Here is a 13048-nt window from a genome sequence, read left to right as displayed (position 1 = left end):
AAAATTACGCTAATTAACAAAAAGAACACGAAATTTTGGCAAAAAGAGGTGCAACACAAGGACTTCCCAGGAGGTCACCCATCCTAGTACTACTCTCGCCCAAGCACGCTTAACTGCGGAGTTCTGATGGGATCCGATGCATTAGTGCTGTTATGATCGCACCTGAAAGTAAAGCGTTGTAATTGTATATATGCATTTCTAAGTTTATTTTTCAAAAAAGACGTCAAATTACGTTAATTAACGAATAGAGTTTTAGGTTGCGTTAATTAACGAAAAAAAATGAAATACAATCGAAGTTTAATTTTCAAAAACGACGTAAAATTACGCTAATTAACAAAAAGAACACGAAATTTTGGCAAAAAGAGGTGCAACACAAGGACTTCCCAGGAGGTCACCCATCACAGTACTACTCTCGCCCAAGCACGCTTAACTGCGGAGTTCTGATGGGATCCGGTGCATTAGTGCTGGTATGATCGCACCTGAAAGTAAAGCGTTGTAATTGTATATATGCATTTCTAAGTTTATTTTTCAAAAAAGACGTCAAATTACGTTAATTAACGAATAGAGTTTTAGGTTGCGTTAATTAACGAAAAAAAATGAAATACAATCGAAGTTTAATTTTCAAAAACGACGTAAAATTACGCTAATTAACAAAAAGAACACGAAATTTTGGCAAAAAGAGGTGCAACACAAGGACTTCCCAGGAGGTGCAACACACGGACTTCCCCGGAGGTCACCCATCCTAGTACTACTCTCGCCCAAGCACGCTTAACTGCGGAGTTCTGATGGGATCCGGTGCATTAGTGCTGGTATGATCGCACCTGAAAGTAAAGCGTTGTAATTGTATATATGCATTTCTAAGTTTATTTTTCAAAAAAGACGTCAAATTACGTTAATTAACGAATAGAGTTTTAGGTTGCGTTAATTAACGAAAAAAAATGAAATACAATCGAAGTTTAATTTTCAAAAACGACGTAAAATTACGCTAATTAACAAAAAGAACACGAAATTTTGGCAAAAAGAGGTGCAACACAAGGACTTCCCAGGAGGTCACCCATCCTAGTACTACTCTCGCCCAAGCACGCTTAACTGCGGAGTTCTGATGGGATCCGGTGCATTAGTGCTGGTATGATCGCACCTGAAAGTAAAGCGTTGTAATTGTATATATGCATTTCTAAGTTTATTTTTCAAAAAAGACGTCAAATTACGTTAATTAACGAATAGAGTTTTAGGTTGCGTTAATTAACGAAAAAAAATGAAATACAATCGAAGTTTAATTTTCAAAAACGACGTAAAATTACGCTAATTAACAAAAAGAACACGAAATTTTGGCAAAAAGAGGTGCAACACAAGGACTTCCCAGGAGGTCACCCATCCTAGTACTACTCTCGCCCAAGCACGCTTAACTGCGGAGTTCTGATGGGATCCGGTGCATTAGTGCTGGTATGATCGCACCTGAAAGTAAAGCGTTGTAATTGTATATATGCATTTCTAAGTTTATTTTTCAAAAAAGACGTCAAATTACGTTAATTAACGAATAGAGTTTTAGGTTGCGTTAATTAACGAAAAAAAATGAAATACAATCGAAGTTTAATTTTCAAAAACGACGTAAAATTACGCTAATTAACAAAAAGAACACGAAATTTTGGCAAAAAGAGGTGCAACACAAGGACTTCCCAGGAGGTCACCCATCCTAGTACTACTCTCGCCCAAGCACGCTTAACTGCGGAGTTCTGATGGGATCCGGTGCATTAGTGCTGGTATGATCGCACCTGAAAGTAAAGCGTTGTAATTGTATATATGCATTTCTAAGTTTATTTTTCAAAAAAGACGTCAAATTACGTTAATTAACGAATAGAGTTTTAGGTTGCGTTAATTAACGAAAAAAAATGAAATACAATCGAAGTTTAATTTTCAAAAACGACGTAAAATTACGCTAATTAACAAAAAGAACACGAAATTTTGGCAAAAAGAGGTGCAACACAAGGACTTCCCAGGAGGTCACCCATCCTAGTACTACTCTCGCCCAAGCACGCTTAACTGCGGAGTTCTGATTGGATCCGGTGCATTAGTGCTGGTATGATCGCACCTGAAAGTAAAGCGTTGTAATTGTATATATGCATTTCTAAGTTTATTTTTCAAAAAAGACGTCAAATTACGTTAATTAACGAATAGAGTTTTAGGTTGCGTTAATTAACGAAAAAAAATGAAATACAATCGAAGTTTAATTTTCAAAAACGACGTAAAATTACGCTAATTAACAAAAAGAACACGAAATTTTGGCAAAAAGAGGTGCAACACAAGGACTTCCCAGGAGGTCACCCATCCTAGTACTACTCTCGCCCAAGCACGCTTAACTGCGGAGTTCTGATGGGATCCGGTGCATTAGTGCTGGTATGATCGCACCTGAAAGTAAAGCGTTGTAATTGTATATATGCATTTCTAAGTTTATTTTTCAAAAAAGACGTCAAATTACGTTAATTAACGAATAGAGTTTTAGGTTGCGTTAATTAACGAAAAAAAATGAAATACAATCGAAGTTTAATATTCAAAAACGACGTAAAATTACGCTAATTAACAAAAAGAACACGAAATTTTGGCAAAAAGAGGTGCAACACAAGGACTTCCCAGGAGGTCACCCATCCTAGTACTACTCTCGCCCAAGCACGCTTAACTGCGGAGTTCTGATGGGATCCGATGCATTAGTGCTGTTATGATCGCACCTGAAAGTAAAGCGTTGTAATTGTATATATGCATTTCTAAGTTTATTTTTCAAAAAAGACGTCAAATTACGTTAATTAACGAATAGAGTTTTAGGTTGCGTTAATTAACGAAAAAAAATGAAATACAATCGAAGTTTAATTTTCAAAAACGACGTAAAATTACGCTAATTAACAAAAAGAACACGAAATTTTGGCAAAAAGAGGTGCAACACAAGGACTTCCCAGGAGGTCACCCATCACAGTACTACTCTCGCCCAAGCACGCTTAACTGCGGAGTTCTGATGGGATCCGGTGCATTAGTGCTGGTATGATCGCACCTGAAAGTAAAGCGTTGTAATTGTATATATGCATTTCTAAGTTTATTTTTCAAAAAAGACGTCAAATTACGTTAATTAACGAATAGAGTTTTAGGTTGCGTTAATTAACGAAAAAAAATGAAATACAATCGAAGTTTAATTTTCAAAAACGACGTAAAATTACGCTAATTAACAAAAAGAACACGAAATTTTGGCAAAAAGAGGTGCAACACAAGGACTTCCCAGGAGGTCACCCATCACAGTACTACTCTCGCCCAAGCACGCTTAACTGCGAAGTTCTGATGGGATCCGGTGCATTAGTGCTGGTATGATCGCACCTGAAAGTAAAGCGTTGTAATTGTATATATGCATTTCTAAGTTTATTTTTCAAAAAAGACGTCAAATTACGTTAATTAACGAATAGAGTTTTAGGTTGCGTTAATTAACGAAAAAAAATGAAATACAATCGAAGTTTAATTTTCAAAAACGACGTAAAATTACGCTAATTAACAAAAAGAACACGAAATTTTGGCAAAAAGAGGTGCAACACAAGGACTTCCCAGGAGGTGCAACACACGGACTTCCCCGGAGGTCACCCATCCTAGTACTACTCTCGCCCAAGCACGCTTAACTGCGGAGTTCTGATGGGATCCGGTGCATTAGTGCTGGTATGATCGCACCTGAAAGTAAAGCGTTGTAATTGTATATATGCATTTCTAAGTTTATTTTTCAAAAAAGACGTCAAATTACGTTAATTAACGAATAGAGTTTTAGGTTGCGTTAATTAACGAAAAAAAATGAAATACAATCGAAGTTTAATTTTCAAAAACGACGTAAAATTACGCTAATTAACAAAAAGAACACGAAATTTTGGCAAAAAGAGGTGCAACACAAGGACTTCCCAGGAGGTCACCCATCCTAGTACTACTCTCGCCCAAGCACGCTTAACTGCGGAGTTCTGATGGGATCCGGTGCATTAGTGCTGGTATGATCGCACCTGAAAGTAAAGCGTTGTAATTGTATATATGCATTTCTAAGTTTATTTTTCAAAAAAGACGTCAAATTACGTTAATTAACGAATAGAGTTTTAGGTTGCGTTAATTAACGAAAAAAAATGAAATACAATCGAAGTTTAATTTTCAAAAATGACGTAAAATTACGCTAATTAACAAAAAGAACACGAAATTTTGGCAAAAAGAGGTGCAACACAAGGACTTCCCAGGAGGTCACCCATCCTAGTACTACTCTCGCCCAAGCACGCTTAACTGCGGAGTTCTGATGGGATTCGGTGCATTAGTGCTGGTATGATCGCACCTGAAAGTAAAGCGTTGTAATTGTATATATGCATTTCTAAGTTTATTTTTCAAAAAAGACGTCAAATTACGTTAATTAACGAATAGAGTTTTAGGTTGCGTTAATTAACGAAAAAAAATGAAATACAATCGAAGTTTAATTTTCAAAAACGACGTAAAATTACGCTAATTAACAAAAAGAACACGAAATTTTGGCAAAAAGAGGTGCAACACAAGGACTTCCCAGGAGGTCACCCATCCTAGTACTACTCTCGCCCAAGCACGCTTAACTGCGGAGTTCTGATGGGATCCGGTGCATTAGTGCTGGTATGATCGCACCTGAAAGTAAAGCGTTGTAATTGTATATATGCATTTCTAAGTTTATTTTTCAAAAAAGACGTCAAATTACGTTAATTAACGAATAGAGTTTTAGGTTGCGTTAATTAACGAAAAAAAATGAAATACAATCGAAGTTTAATTTTCAAAAACGACGTAAAATTACGCTAATTAACAAAAAGAACACGAAATTTTGGCAAAAAGAGGTGCAACACAAGGACTTCCCAGGAGGTCACCCATCCTAGTACTACTCTCGCCCAAGCACGCTTAACTGCGGAGTTCTGATGGGATCCGGTGCATTAGTGCTGGTATGATCGCACCTGAAAGTAAAGCGTTGTAATTGTATATATGCATTTCTAAGTTTATTTTTCAAAAAAGACGTCAAATTACGTTAATTAACGAATAGAGTTTTAGGTTGCGTTAATTAACGAAAAAAAATGAAATACAATCGAAGTTTAATTTTCAAAAACGACGTAAAATTACGCTAATTAACAAAAAGAACACGAAATTTTGGCAAAAAGAGGTGCAACACAAGGACTTCCCAGGAGGTCACCCATCCTAGTACTACTCTCGCCCAAGCACGCTTAACTGCGGAGTTCTGATGGGATCCGGTGCATTAGTGCTGGTATGATCGCACCTGAAAGTAAAGCGTTGTAATTGTATATATGCATTTCTAAGTTTATTTTTCAAAAAAGACGTCAAATTACGTTAATTAACGAATAGAGTTTTAGGTTGCGTTAATTAACGAAAAAAAATGAAATACAATCGAAGTTTAATTTTCAAAAACGACGTAAAATTACGCTAATTAACAAAAAGAACACGAAATTTTGGCAAAAAGAGGTGCAACACAAGGACTTCCCAGGAGGTCACCCATCCTAGTACTACTCTCGCCCAAGCACGCTTAACTGCGGAGTTCTGCTGGGATCCGGTGCATTAGTGCTGGTATGATCGCACCTGAAAGTAAAGCGTTGTAATTGTATATATGCATTTCTAAGTTTATTTTTCAAAAAAGACGTCAAATTACGTTAATTAACGAATAGAGTTTTAGGTTGCGTTAATTAACGAAAAAAAATGAAATACAATCGAAGTTTAATTTTCAAAAACGACGTAAAATTACGCTAATTAACAAAAAGAACACGAAATTTTGGCAAAAAGAGGTGCAACACAAGGACTTCCCAGGAGGTCACCCATCCTAGTACTACTCTCGCCCAAGCACGCTTAACTGCGGAGTTCTAATGGGATCCGGTGCATTAGTGCTGGTATGATCGCACCTGAAAGTAAAGCGTTGTAATTGTATATATGCATTTCTAAGTTTATTTTTCAAAAAAGACGTCAAATTACGTTAATTAACGAATAGAGTTTTAGGTTGCGTTAATTAACGAAAAAAAATGAAATACAATCGAAGTTTAATTTTCAAAAACGACTTAAAATTACGCTAATTAACAAAAAGAACACGAAATTTTGGCAAAAAGAGGTGCAACACAAGGACTTCCCAGGAGGTCACCCATCCTAGTACTACTCTCGCCCAAGCACGCTTAACTGCGGAGTTCTGATGGGATCCGGTGCATTAGTGCTGGTATGATCGCACCTGAAAGTAAAGCGTTGTAATTGTATATATGCATTTCTAAGTTTATATTTCAAAAAAGACGTCAAATTACGTTAATTAACGAATAGAGTTTTAGGTTGCGTTAATTAACGAAAAAAAATGAAATACAATCGAAGTTTAATTTTCAAAAACGACGTAAAATTACGCTAATTAACAAAAAGAACACGAAATTTTGGCAAAAAGAGGTGCAACACAAGGACTTCCCAGGAGGTCACCCATCCTAGTACTACTCTCGCCCAAGCACGCTTAACTGCGGAGTTCTGATGGGATCCGGTGCATTAGTGCTGGTATGATCGCACCTGAAAGTAAAGCGTTGTAATTGTATATATGCATTTCTAAGTTTATTTTTCAAAAAAGACGTCAAATTACGTTAATTAACGAATAGAGTTTTAGGTTGCGTTAATTAACGAAAAAAAATGAAATACAATCGAAGTTTAATATTCAAAAACGACGTAAAATTACGCTAATTAACAAAAAGAACACGAAATTTTGGCAAAAAGAGGTGCAACACAAGGACTTCCCAGGAGGTCACCCATCCTAGTACTACTCTCGCCCAAGCACGCTTAACTGCGGAGTTCTGATGGGATCCGATGCATTAGTGCTGTTATGATCGCACCTGAAAGTAAAGCGTTGTAATTGTATATATGCATTTCTAAGTTTATTTTTCAAAAAAGACGTCAAATTACGTTAATTAACGAATAGAGTTTTAGGTTGCGTTAATTAACGAAAAAAAATGAAATACAATCGAAGTTTAATTTTCAAAAACGACGTAAAATTACGCTAATTAACAAAAAGAACACGAAATTTTGGCAAAAAGAGGTGCAACACAAGGACTTCCCAGGAGGTCACCCATCACAGTACTACTCTCGCCCAAGCACGCTTAACTGCGGAGTTCTGATGGGATCCGGTGCATTAGTGCTGGTATGATCGCACCTGAAAGTAAAGCGTTGTAATTGTATATATGCATTTCTAAGTTTATTTTTCAAAAAAGACGTCAAATTACGTTAATTAACGAATAGAGTTTTAGGTTGCGTTAATTAACGAAAAAAAATGAAATACAATCGAAGTTTAATTTTCAAAAACGACGTAAAATTACGCTAATTAACAAAAAGAACACGAAATTTTGGCAAAAAGAGGTGCAACACAAGGACTTCCCAGGAGGTCACCCATCACAGTACTACTCTCGCCCAAGCACGCTTAACTGCGAAGTTCTGATGGGATCCGGTGCATTAGTGCTGGTATGATCGCACCTGAAAGTAAAGCGTTGTAATTGTATATATGCATTTCTAAGTTTATTTTTCAAAAAAGACGTCAAATTACGTTAATTAACGAATAGAGTTTTAGGTTGCGTTAATTAACGAAAAAAAATGAAATACAATCGAAGTTTAATTTTCAAAAACGACGTAAAATTACGCTAATTAACAAAAAGAACACGAAATTTTGGCAAAAAGAGGTGCAACACAAGGACTTCCCAGGAGGTGCAACACACGGACTTCCCCGGAGGTCACCCATCCTAGTACTACTCTCGCCCAAGCACGCTTAACTGCGGAGTTCTGATGGGATCCGGTGCATTAGTGCTGGTATGATCGCACCTGAAAGTAAAGCGTTGTAATTGTATATATGCATTTCTAAGTTTATTTTTCAAAAAAGACGTCAAATTACGTTAATTAACGAATAGAGTTTTAGGTTGCGTTAATTAACGAAAAAAAATGAAATACAATCGAAGTTTAATTTTCAAAAACGACGTAAAATTACGCTAATTAACAAAAAGAACACGAAATTTTGGCAAAAAGAGGTGCAACACAAGGACTTCCCAGGAGGTCACCCATCCTAGTACTACTCTCGCCCAAGCACGCTTAACTGCGGAGTTCTGATGGGATCCGGTGCATTAGTGCTGGTATGATCGCACCTGAAAGTAAAGCGTTGTAATTGTATATATGCATTTCTAAGTTTATTTTTCAAAAAAGACGTCAAATTACGTTAATTAACGAATAGAGTTTTAGGTTGCGTTAATTAACGAAAAAAAATGAAATACAATCGAAGTTTAATTTTCAAAAACGACGTAAAATTACGCTAATTAACAAAAAGAACACGAAATTTTGGCAAAAAGAGGTGCAACCCAAGGACTTCCCAGGAGGTCACCCATCCTAGTACTACTCTCGCCCAAGCACGCTTAACTGCGGAGTTCTGATGGGATCCGGTGCATTAGTGCTGGTATGATCGCACCTGAAAGTAAAGCGTTGTAATTGTATATATGCATTTCTAAGTTTATTTTTCAAAAAAGACGTCAAATTACGTTAATTAACGAATAGAGTTTTAGGTTGCGTTAATTAACGAAAAAAAATGAAATACAATCGAAGTTTAATTTTCAAAAACGACGTAAAATTACGCTAATTAACAAAAAGAACACGAAATTTTGGCAAAAAGAGGTGCAACACAAGGACTTCCCAGGAGGTCACCCATCCTAGTACTACTCTCGCCCAAACACGCTTAACTGCGGAGTTCTGATGGGATCCGGTGCATTAGTGCTGGTATGATCGCACCTGAAAGTAAAGCGTTGTAATTGTATATATGCATTTCTAAGTTTATTTTTCAAAAAAGACGTCAAATTACGTTAATTAACGAATAGAGTTTTAGGTTGCGTTAATTAACGAAAAAAAATGAAATACAATCGAAGTTTAATTTTCAAAAACGACGTAAAATTACGCTAATTAACAAAAAGAACACGAAATTTTGGCAAAAAGAGGTGCAACACAAGGACTTCCCAGGAGGTCACCCATCCTAGTACTACTCTCGCCCAAGCACGCTTAACTGCGGAGTTCTGATGGGATCCGGTGCATTAGTGCTGGTATGATCGCACCTGAAAGTAAAGCGTTGTAATTGTATATATGCATTTCTAAGTTTATTTTTCAAAAAAGACGTCAAATTACGTTAATTAACGAATAGAGTTTTAGGTTGCGTTAATTAACGAAAAAAAATGAAATACAATCGAAGTTTAATATTCAAAAACGACGTAAAATTACGCTAATTAACAAAAAGAACACGAAATTTTGGCAAAAAGAGGTGCAACACAAGGACTTCCCAGGAGGTCACCCATCCTAGTACTACTCTCGCCCAAGCACGCTTAACTGCGGAGTTCTGATGGGATCCGATGCATTAGTGCTGTTATGATCGCACCTGAAAGTAAAGCGTTGTAATTGTATATATGCATTTCTAAGTTTATTTTTCAAAAAAGACGTCAAATTACGTTAATTAACGAATAGAGTTTTAGGTTGCGTTAATTAACGAAAAAAAATGAAATACAATCGAAGTTTAATTTTCAAAAACGACGTAAAATTACGCTAATTAACAAAAAGAACACGAAATTTTGGCAAAAAGAGGTGCAACACAAGGACTTCCCAGGAGGTCACCCATCACAGTACTACTCTCGCCCAAGCACGCTTAACTGCGGAGTTCTGATGGGATCCGGTGCATTAGTGCTGGTATGATCGCACCTGAAAGTAAAGCGTTGTAATTGTATATATGCATTTCTAAGTTTATTTTTCAAAAAAGACGTCAAATTACGTTAATTAACGAATAGAGTTTTAGGTTGCGTTAATTAACGAAAAAAAATGAAATACAATCGAAGTTTAATTTTCAAAAACGACGTAAAATTACGCTAATTAACAAAAAGAACACGAAATTTTGGCAAAAAGAGGTGCAACACAAGGACTTCCCAGGAGGTCACCCATCACAGTACTACTCTCGCCCAAGCACGCTTAACTGCGAAGTTCTGATGGGATCCGGTGCATTAGTGCTGGTATGATCGCACCTGAAAGTAAAGCGTTGTAATTGTATATATGCATTTCTAAGTTTATTTTTCAAAAAAGACGTCAAATTACGTTAATTAACGAATAGAGTTTTAGGTTGCGTTAATTAACGAAAAAAAATGAAATACAATCGAAGTTTAATTTTCAAAAACGACGTAAAATTACGCTAATTAACAAAAAGAACACGAAATTTTGGCAAAAAGAGGTGCAACACAAGGACTTCCCAGGAGGTCACCCATCCTAGTACTACTCTCGCCCAAGCACGCTTAACTGCGGAGTTCTGATGGGATCCGGTGCATTAGTGCTGGTATGATCGCACCTGAAAGTAAAGCGTTGTAATTGTATATATGCATTTCTAAGTTTATTTTTCAAAAAAGACGTCAAATTACGTTAATTAACGAATAGAGTTTTAGGTTGCGTTAATTAACGAAAAAAAATGAAATACAATCGAAGTTTAATTTTCAAAAACGACGTAAAATTACGCTAATTAACAAAAAGAACACGAAATTTTGGCAAAAAGAGGTGCAACACAAGGACTTCCCAGGAGGTCACCCATCCTAGTACTACTCTCGCCCAAACACGCTTAACTGCGGAGTTCTGATGGGATCCGGTGCATTAGTGCTGGTATGATCGCACCTGAAAGTAAAGCGTTGTAATTGTATATATGCATTTCTAAGTTTATTTTTCAAAAAAGACGTCAAATTACGTTAATTAACGAATAGAGTTTTAGGTTGCGTTAATTAACGAAAAAAAATGAAATACAATCGAAGTTTAATTTTCAAAAACGACGTAAAATTACGCTAATTAACAAAAAGAACACGAAATTTTGGCAAAAAGAGGTGCAACACAAGGACTTCCCAGGAGGTCACCCATCCTAGTACTACTCTCGCCCAAGCACGCTTAACTGCGGAGTTCTGATGGGATCCGGTGCATTAGTGCTGGTATGATCGCACCTGAAAGTAAAGCGTTGTAATTGTATATATGCATTTCTAAGTTTATTTTTCAAAAAAGACGTCAAATTACGTTAATTAACGAATAGAGTTTTAGGTTGCGTTAATTAACGAAAAAAAATGAAATACAATCGAAGTTTAATATTCAAAAACGACGTAAAATTACGCTAATTAACAAAAAGAACACGAAATTTTGGCAAAAAGAGGTGCAACACAAGGACTTCCCAGGAGGTCACCCATCCTAGTACTACTCTCGCCCAAGCACGCTTAACTGCGGAGTTCTGATGGGATCCGATGCATTAGTGCTGTTATGATCGCACCTGAAAGTAAAGCGTTGTAATTGTATATATGCATTTCTAAGTTTATTTTTCAAAAAAGACGTCAAATTACGTTAATTAACGAATAGAGTTTTAGGTTGCGTTAATTAACGAAAAAAAATGAAATACAATCGAAGTTTAATTTTCAAAAACGACGTAAAATTACGCTAATTAACAAAAAGAACACGAAATTTTGGCAAAAAGAGGTGCAACACAAGGACTTCCCAGGAGGTCACCCATCACAGTACTACTCTCGCCCAAGCACGCTTAACTGCGGAGTTCTGATGGGATCCGGTGCATTAGTGCTGGTATGATCGCACCTGAAAGTAAAGCGTTGTAATTGTATATATGCATTTCTAAGTTTATTTTTCAAAAAAGACGTCAAATTACGTTAATTAACGAATAGAGTTTTAGGTTGCGTTAATTAACGAAAAAAAATGAAATACAATCGAAGTTTAATTTTCAAAAACGACGTAAAATTACGCTAATTAACAAAAAGAACACGAAATTTTGGCAAAAAGAGGTGCAACACAAGGACTTCCCAGGAGGTCACCCATCACAGTACTACTCTCGCCCAAGCACGCTTAACTGCGAAGTTCTGATGGGATCCGGTGCATTAGTGCTGGTATGATCGCACCTGAAAGTAAAGCGTTGTAATTGTATATATGCATTTCTAAGTTTATTTTTCAAAAAAGACGTCAAATTACGTTAATTAACGAATAGAGTTTTAGGTTGCGTTAATTAACGAAAAAAAATGAAATACAATCGAAGTTTAATTTTCAAAAACGACGTAAAATTACGCTAATTAACAAAAAGAACACGAAATTTTGGCAAAAAGAGGTGCAACACAAGGACTTCCCAGGAGGTCACCCATCCTAGTACTACTCTCGCCCAAGCACGCTTAACTGCGGAGTTCTGATGGGATCCGGTGCATTAGTGCTGGTATGATCGCACCTGAAAGTAAAGCGTTGTAATTGTATATATGCATTTCTAAGTTTATTTTTCAAAAAAGACGTCAAATTACGTTAATTAACGAATAGAGTTTTAGGTTGCGTTAATTAACGAAAAAAAATGAAATACAATCGAAGTTTAATTTTCAAAAACGACGTAAAATTACGCTAATTAACAAAAAGAACACGAAATTTTGGCAAAAAGAGGTGCAACACAAGGACTTCCCAGGAGGTCACCCATCCTAGTACTACTCTCGCCCAAACACGCTTAACTGCGGAGTTCTGATGGGATCCGGTGCATTAGTGCTGGTATGATCGCACCTGAAAGTAAAGCGTTGTAATTGTATATATGCATTTCTAAGTTTATTTTTCAAAAAAGACGTCAAATTACGTTAATTAACGAATAGAGTTTTAGGTTGCGTTAATTAACGAAAAAAAATGAAATACAATCGAAGTTTAATTTTCAAAAACGACGTAAAATTACGCTAATTAACAAAAAGAACACGAAATTTTGGCAAAAAGAGGTGCAACACAAGGACTTCCCAGGAGGTCACCCATCCTAGTACTACTCTCGCCCAAGCACGCTTAACTGCGGAGTTCTGATGGGATCCGGTGCATTAGTGCTGGTATGATCGCACCTGAAAGTAAAGCGTTGTAATTGTATATATGCATTTCTAAGTTTATTTTTCAAAAAAGACGTCAAATTACGTTAATTAACGAATAGAGTTTTAGGTTGCGTTAATTAACGAAAAAAAATGAAATACAATCG

The 13048-nt window shown here is 36.3% G+C and overlaps 41 non-coding genes across 41 annotated transcripts; all 41 read right to left on the bottom strand.

Annotated features, from left to right (window-relative positions):
- Positions 1-45: 45 nt before the first annotated feature.
- Positions 46-164, bottom strand: LOC146948432 (5S ribosomal RNA). The gene has a single exon (XR_015029337.1). It is a non-coding gene; the product is annotated as a 5S ribosomal RNA (ribosomal RNA).
- Positions 165-362: 198 nt separating this feature from the next.
- On the bottom strand, positions 363-481 carry LOC146948431 (5S ribosomal RNA). Its single transcript, XR_015028823.1, has one exon. It is a non-coding gene; the product is annotated as a 5S ribosomal RNA (ribosomal RNA).
- Positions 482-704: 223 nt separating this feature from the next.
- Positions 705-823, bottom strand: LOC146948430 (5S ribosomal RNA). The gene has a single exon (XR_015029056.1). It is a non-coding gene; the product is annotated as a 5S ribosomal RNA (ribosomal RNA).
- Positions 824-1021: 198 nt separating this feature from the next.
- On the bottom strand, positions 1022-1140 carry LOC146948429 (5S ribosomal RNA). The gene has a single exon (XR_015028714.1). It is a non-coding gene; the product is annotated as a 5S ribosomal RNA (ribosomal RNA).
- A 198-nt stretch (positions 1141-1338) lies between these two features.
- LOC146948428 (5S ribosomal RNA) lies at positions 1339-1457 on the bottom strand. Its single transcript, XR_015028713.1, has one exon. It is a non-coding gene; the product is annotated as a 5S ribosomal RNA (ribosomal RNA).
- A 198-nt stretch (positions 1458-1655) lies between these two features.
- Positions 1656-1774, bottom strand: LOC146948427 (5S ribosomal RNA). The gene has a single exon (XR_015028712.1). It is a non-coding gene; the product is annotated as a 5S ribosomal RNA (ribosomal RNA).
- A 198-nt stretch (positions 1775-1972) lies between these two features.
- Positions 1973-2091, bottom strand: LOC146948426 (5S ribosomal RNA). Its single transcript, XR_015029216.1, has one exon. It is a non-coding gene; the product is annotated as a 5S ribosomal RNA (ribosomal RNA).
- A 198-nt stretch (positions 2092-2289) lies between these two features.
- On the bottom strand, positions 2290-2408 carry LOC146948425 (5S ribosomal RNA). The gene has a single exon (XR_015028711.1). It is a non-coding gene; the product is annotated as a 5S ribosomal RNA (ribosomal RNA).
- A 198-nt stretch (positions 2409-2606) lies between these two features.
- On the bottom strand, positions 2607-2725 carry LOC146948424 (5S ribosomal RNA). The gene has a single exon (XR_015029336.1). It is a non-coding gene; the product is annotated as a 5S ribosomal RNA (ribosomal RNA).
- A 198-nt stretch (positions 2726-2923) lies between these two features.
- Positions 2924-3042, bottom strand: LOC146948423 (5S ribosomal RNA). The gene has a single exon (XR_015028822.1). It is a non-coding gene; the product is annotated as a 5S ribosomal RNA (ribosomal RNA).
- A 198-nt stretch (positions 3043-3240) lies between these two features.
- On the bottom strand, positions 3241-3359 carry LOC146948422 (5S ribosomal RNA). The gene has a single exon (XR_015029094.1). It is a non-coding gene; the product is annotated as a 5S ribosomal RNA (ribosomal RNA).
- Positions 3360-3582: 223 nt separating this feature from the next.
- Positions 3583-3701, bottom strand: LOC146948421 (5S ribosomal RNA). The gene has a single exon (XR_015029055.1). It is a non-coding gene; the product is annotated as a 5S ribosomal RNA (ribosomal RNA).
- Positions 3702-3899: 198 nt separating this feature from the next.
- LOC146948420 (5S ribosomal RNA) lies at positions 3900-4018 on the bottom strand. Its single transcript, XR_015028710.1, has one exon. It is a non-coding gene; the product is annotated as a 5S ribosomal RNA (ribosomal RNA).
- A 198-nt stretch (positions 4019-4216) lies between these two features.
- On the bottom strand, positions 4217-4335 carry LOC146948419 (5S ribosomal RNA). Its single transcript, XR_015029247.1, has one exon. It is a non-coding gene; the product is annotated as a 5S ribosomal RNA (ribosomal RNA).
- Positions 4336-4533: 198 nt separating this feature from the next.
- Positions 4534-4652, bottom strand: LOC146948418 (5S ribosomal RNA). The gene has a single exon (XR_015028708.1). It is a non-coding gene; the product is annotated as a 5S ribosomal RNA (ribosomal RNA).
- A 198-nt stretch (positions 4653-4850) lies between these two features.
- LOC146948417 (5S ribosomal RNA) lies at positions 4851-4969 on the bottom strand. The gene has a single exon (XR_015028707.1). It is a non-coding gene; the product is annotated as a 5S ribosomal RNA (ribosomal RNA).
- A 198-nt stretch (positions 4970-5167) lies between these two features.
- Positions 5168-5286, bottom strand: LOC146948416 (5S ribosomal RNA). The gene has a single exon (XR_015028706.1). It is a non-coding gene; the product is annotated as a 5S ribosomal RNA (ribosomal RNA).
- A 198-nt stretch (positions 5287-5484) lies between these two features.
- Positions 5485-5603, bottom strand: LOC146948415 (5S ribosomal RNA). The gene has a single exon (XR_015029191.1). It is a non-coding gene; the product is annotated as a 5S ribosomal RNA (ribosomal RNA).
- A 198-nt stretch (positions 5604-5801) lies between these two features.
- LOC146948414 (5S ribosomal RNA) lies at positions 5802-5920 on the bottom strand. The gene has a single exon (XR_015028861.1). It is a non-coding gene; the product is annotated as a 5S ribosomal RNA (ribosomal RNA).
- Positions 5921-6118: 198 nt separating this feature from the next.
- Positions 6119-6237, bottom strand: LOC146948413 (5S ribosomal RNA). The gene has a single exon (XR_015028705.1). It is a non-coding gene; the product is annotated as a 5S ribosomal RNA (ribosomal RNA).
- A 198-nt stretch (positions 6238-6435) lies between these two features.
- On the bottom strand, positions 6436-6554 carry LOC146948412 (5S ribosomal RNA). The gene has a single exon (XR_015028704.1). It is a non-coding gene; the product is annotated as a 5S ribosomal RNA (ribosomal RNA).
- A 198-nt stretch (positions 6555-6752) lies between these two features.
- On the bottom strand, positions 6753-6871 carry LOC146948411 (5S ribosomal RNA). The gene has a single exon (XR_015029335.1). It is a non-coding gene; the product is annotated as a 5S ribosomal RNA (ribosomal RNA).
- Positions 6872-7069: 198 nt separating this feature from the next.
- Positions 7070-7188, bottom strand: LOC146948410 (5S ribosomal RNA). The gene has a single exon (XR_015028821.1). It is a non-coding gene; the product is annotated as a 5S ribosomal RNA (ribosomal RNA).
- Positions 7189-7386: 198 nt separating this feature from the next.
- Positions 7387-7505, bottom strand: LOC146948409 (5S ribosomal RNA). The gene has a single exon (XR_015029093.1). It is a non-coding gene; the product is annotated as a 5S ribosomal RNA (ribosomal RNA).
- Positions 7506-7728: 223 nt separating this feature from the next.
- On the bottom strand, positions 7729-7847 carry LOC146948408 (5S ribosomal RNA). The gene has a single exon (XR_015029053.1). It is a non-coding gene; the product is annotated as a 5S ribosomal RNA (ribosomal RNA).
- Positions 7848-8045: 198 nt separating this feature from the next.
- On the bottom strand, positions 8046-8164 carry LOC146948407 (5S ribosomal RNA). The gene has a single exon (XR_015028702.1). It is a non-coding gene; the product is annotated as a 5S ribosomal RNA (ribosomal RNA).
- A 198-nt stretch (positions 8165-8362) lies between these two features.
- Positions 8363-8481, bottom strand: LOC146948406 (5S ribosomal RNA). The gene has a single exon (XR_015029044.1). It is a non-coding gene; the product is annotated as a 5S ribosomal RNA (ribosomal RNA).
- A 198-nt stretch (positions 8482-8679) lies between these two features.
- LOC146948405 (5S ribosomal RNA) lies at positions 8680-8798 on the bottom strand. The gene has a single exon (XR_015028923.1). It is a non-coding gene; the product is annotated as a 5S ribosomal RNA (ribosomal RNA).
- Positions 8799-8996: 198 nt separating this feature from the next.
- Positions 8997-9115, bottom strand: LOC146948404 (5S ribosomal RNA). The gene has a single exon (XR_015028701.1). It is a non-coding gene; the product is annotated as a 5S ribosomal RNA (ribosomal RNA).
- A 198-nt stretch (positions 9116-9313) lies between these two features.
- On the bottom strand, positions 9314-9432 carry LOC146948403 (5S ribosomal RNA). The gene has a single exon (XR_015029334.1). It is a non-coding gene; the product is annotated as a 5S ribosomal RNA (ribosomal RNA).
- A 198-nt stretch (positions 9433-9630) lies between these two features.
- On the bottom strand, positions 9631-9749 carry LOC146948402 (5S ribosomal RNA). Its single transcript, XR_015028820.1, has one exon. It is a non-coding gene; the product is annotated as a 5S ribosomal RNA (ribosomal RNA).
- A 198-nt stretch (positions 9750-9947) lies between these two features.
- LOC146948401 (5S ribosomal RNA) lies at positions 9948-10066 on the bottom strand. The gene has a single exon (XR_015029092.1). It is a non-coding gene; the product is annotated as a 5S ribosomal RNA (ribosomal RNA).
- A 198-nt stretch (positions 10067-10264) lies between these two features.
- On the bottom strand, positions 10265-10383 carry LOC146948400 (5S ribosomal RNA). Its single transcript, XR_015028700.1, has one exon. It is a non-coding gene; the product is annotated as a 5S ribosomal RNA (ribosomal RNA).
- A 198-nt stretch (positions 10384-10581) lies between these two features.
- On the bottom strand, positions 10582-10700 carry LOC146948399 (5S ribosomal RNA). The gene has a single exon (XR_015028922.1). It is a non-coding gene; the product is annotated as a 5S ribosomal RNA (ribosomal RNA).
- Positions 10701-10898: 198 nt separating this feature from the next.
- Positions 10899-11017, bottom strand: LOC146948398 (5S ribosomal RNA). Its single transcript, XR_015028699.1, has one exon. It is a non-coding gene; the product is annotated as a 5S ribosomal RNA (ribosomal RNA).
- Positions 11018-11215: 198 nt separating this feature from the next.
- LOC146948397 (5S ribosomal RNA) lies at positions 11216-11334 on the bottom strand. Its single transcript, XR_015029332.1, has one exon. It is a non-coding gene; the product is annotated as a 5S ribosomal RNA (ribosomal RNA).
- Positions 11335-11532: 198 nt separating this feature from the next.
- LOC146948396 (5S ribosomal RNA) lies at positions 11533-11651 on the bottom strand. The gene has a single exon (XR_015028818.1). It is a non-coding gene; the product is annotated as a 5S ribosomal RNA (ribosomal RNA).
- A 198-nt stretch (positions 11652-11849) lies between these two features.
- On the bottom strand, positions 11850-11968 carry LOC146948395 (5S ribosomal RNA). The gene has a single exon (XR_015029091.1). It is a non-coding gene; the product is annotated as a 5S ribosomal RNA (ribosomal RNA).
- Positions 11969-12166: 198 nt separating this feature from the next.
- Positions 12167-12285, bottom strand: LOC146948394 (5S ribosomal RNA). The gene has a single exon (XR_015028698.1). It is a non-coding gene; the product is annotated as a 5S ribosomal RNA (ribosomal RNA).
- A 198-nt stretch (positions 12286-12483) lies between these two features.
- LOC146948393 (5S ribosomal RNA) lies at positions 12484-12602 on the bottom strand. The gene has a single exon (XR_015028921.1). It is a non-coding gene; the product is annotated as a 5S ribosomal RNA (ribosomal RNA).
- Positions 12603-12800: 198 nt separating this feature from the next.
- On the bottom strand, positions 12801-12919 carry LOC146948392 (5S ribosomal RNA). Its single transcript, XR_015028696.1, has one exon. It is a non-coding gene; the product is annotated as a 5S ribosomal RNA (ribosomal RNA).
- Between the last annotated feature and the right edge of the window lie 129 nt (positions 12920-13048).

This window comes from Medicago sativa, chromosome 2 (assembly GCF_051527215.1).
Source record: "Medicago sativa cultivar Bolivia chromosome 2, Bolivia_mono, whole genome shotgun sequence".
Lineage (NCBI taxonomy): Eukaryota > Viridiplantae > Streptophyta > Magnoliopsida > Fabales > Fabaceae > Medicago > Medicago sativa.
The sequence above is the reverse complement of the archived record's forward strand: the minus strand, read 5'-3'. Positions and strand labels throughout refer to the sequence as shown.